Here is a 2,500-nt window from a genome sequence, read left to right as displayed (position 1 = left end):
GTCGCCACGTCTGATCTGAGGTCGCGTCTCCGGAGGGCGGGGAGCCGGGGGTGCGGAGGCGGGCGCGGGGAGGGGAAAGGAAGGGGGGACGGGGCGCGGTGGTGGGGGGCGCGGGGAGGCCCCGTCGGAGGTTGGCGTGGGAGGAGGAGGAGGAGGAGGAGGAGGAGGAGGAGGAGCGGGAGGGCCGGGGCGGGCGGCGGCGGCGGAGCGGAGGCGCGGGAGGGGGGGCGGCGGAACCGTCCCCGCGACCCGACTCACCCGCACGCGTCCGCCGCCGGACCCGCACCCGGCACGACACCGCGTCCTCCCCCCCGCACCACCACCACCACCACCACCACACACCCCCCACGCCCCCGAACGGAAACCCGCGCGCCGCCCCCGGGACGCTCCTTCCCCTTTCCCCCTCCTCCGCGCACAAGCCACGCGCGACCGCGAGGCTCCCGGAGATGGAAGGCCGGCCCCGTCGGTCGGGGCGACCGCGCACGCGACGCGCGAGAGCCGCGGAGAGAGTCGTGGGAGCGCGTGGCGCGGACCCCGCCGCCGGAGGGGCGGGTGACGCGCGCCCACGCGCCGAGGCTTCCACGGCGCCGACGGCCGCCCGGTGCCCGCCGCGGGAGACGACCCCGTCTTTCGCTCTTTTGTCCACCCCCACCACCGTCCCCCGCGCTCTTCCTCGGACCCGCCGGCTCCGCGAGGCCAGCCCTCCCTCCCCGGGAGGGAGGCGGAGGGCGGCGGGCCGGCCGACCGGGACGAGACGGGAGGAGCGGGAGGGGCGGGAGCGATGGGCGGGACGGCCCCGGGGCGGGACGGGACGGGCGGCCGGGGTGGGGAACACGGGCCGGCGTCGGGCGGTGGGCTCGGGGCGACGCGGCGCGACGCGGCCGCGCCCCGGGAGGGAAGCGCGCGTCGGGCGGACGGACACCGCGGCGTCCCGCGGGCCGCCCGCCGGGGCGTGCGTCCCCGGGGGCGCGGACCCCGCAAACGCGACCCGCGGGGCCTCGGAGCGAGCCCAGACGGACCCCGGTGCGGCGCGAGACGCCGTTCCCGGACGGGAACGCCGCGGGGACGCGGGAATCGTCGCCTCGGCGTGAGCGCCTCCCCGCGGGGCCACGGGCCGCGGCGGGGAGGGCGCCCGCGACCCTCGCTCTCTCGCTCGTCTCGGCGACGTGACGCGACGCGATCGGCCGTCGTCTGCTCTTAGGGGGACGGAGGGCCCGCGGACGAGAGTCGGGCTGGCCCTACGAGCGAACCCCCAGCCGCGCAACAACACCCCCTCCCCGGCGTGGAGAGCTCGGAAGCAGACCACCGCGAGAGGGGGGGGGAGGCGATTGATCGTCAGGCGACGCTCAGACAGGCGTAGCCCCGGGAGGAACCCGGGGCCGCAAGTGCGTTCGAAGTGTCGATGATCAATGTGTCCTGCAATTCACATTAATTCTCGCAGCTAGCTGCGTTCTTCATCGACGCACGAGCCGAGTGATCCACCGCTAAGAGTCGTACGAGTTTTTTACACGAGGGTGGACGGCGGGGCGGGGCGGCGCGCCGGCGTGGGAGAGGGACGATCGCGTCCCCCCCCACCCGCACGCGCGCGCGCGCCCACGCCCCTCCCGCCCGGCTGACGCGGCACACAGCCCCCTCTCCCGTCCCCGCGGGCGGTCGGAGAGAGGGGGATCGCCTCGGTCCGGCCAGCACAGGTGACGACGAGACGAGAACGCCTTTTGGGGTCGGGAAGAGAACGAGACGCGGGGGGGCCGGCATCCGTCCGGCGCCACGGCCCGCGAGCGGGCGAGCGCGCGGGCGGCACCGGAACCCCCACAGGCGCCCGGGGGGTTCCCACCACCGCCCCCACGGCGACCCAGAGCGGAACGGAGAGGCGGACAGCGCGAAGCGACGCGCGCACGCGCGGCACCACGGCGGACGGTCCCCGAGGGTCTCCCAAGACCCCGGCGGGGCCGCCGCGGGCGCGCGGCGCGGGCGCCACGGCCCACCCCCGCCGCCCGACCTGGCCCGTCGTGGGGGTTTGGGTGGCGGAGTCCGGAGGAGACCGGGAAGAGCGCGTGTGTGTGTGTGTGGGGAGAGAGCGGACCGGGACGGGGCCCCGGACCGCACGACGCCCCATCACGCGGCCCCACGACTCCACGCGGGCCCGCCGCCCCGACCCCGCGGGCGGACGGGCGACCCCCGAGGGGTCTTTAAACCTCCGCGCCGGAACGCGCTAGGTACCTGGACAGGAGCGGGCGGACGGGCGAGGCGGGGAGGGACGGCGGGATCCGGGAGCGAGCCGGCTCCACCGCCCCCCTCGAGCTCCCCCCACCACCGCCTGCACGGCGCGGGACACGCGGGACCGGCCGCGGCGCCGCCGGGCCCCGGCGACGCGGAGCGGACGCACGCCCCCCCCACGGCCGCTCCCACACGCTCCGCCCTCGCGCCTTCCCTCCACGCCCCTCACCTCCTCGCGCACCCCCGGCCCGCGAGACCCGCGGGGATCCCGGGACCCGCCTCT

At 78.0% G+C, this 2,500-nt stretch overlaps 2 non-coding genes across 2 annotated transcripts in view; both read right to left on the bottom strand.

Annotated features, from left to right (window-relative positions):
- The window catches only part of LOC141420239 (28S ribosomal RNA), a 5,050-nt gene extending 5,026 nt beyond the window's left edge, over nt 1-24 (bottom strand). Inside the window, exon 1 of the ribosomal RNA XR_012444881.1 lies at nt 1-24. This exon is cut by the window's left edge and continues 5,026 nt beyond it. This is a non-coding gene — a ribosomal RNA (28S ribosomal RNA).
- Nucleotides 25-1,340: 1,316 nt separating this feature from the next.
- On the bottom strand, nt 1,341-1,493 carry LOC141420231 (5.8S ribosomal RNA). Its single transcript, XR_012444873.1, has one exon. It is a non-coding gene; the product is annotated as a 5.8S ribosomal RNA (ribosomal RNA).
- Nucleotides 1,494-2,500: the final 1,007 nt, after the last annotated feature.

Source organism: Castor canadensis, unplaced genomic scaffold (genome assembly GCF_047511655.1).
Source record: "Castor canadensis unplaced genomic scaffold, mCasCan1.hap1v2 HAP1_SCAFFOLD_65, whole genome shotgun sequence".
In the NCBI taxonomy this organism is placed as follows: Eukaryota; Metazoa; Chordata; class Mammalia; order Rodentia; family Castoridae; genus Castor; species Castor canadensis.
The sequence above is the reverse complement of the archived record's forward strand: the minus strand, read 5'-3'. Positions and strand labels throughout refer to the sequence as shown.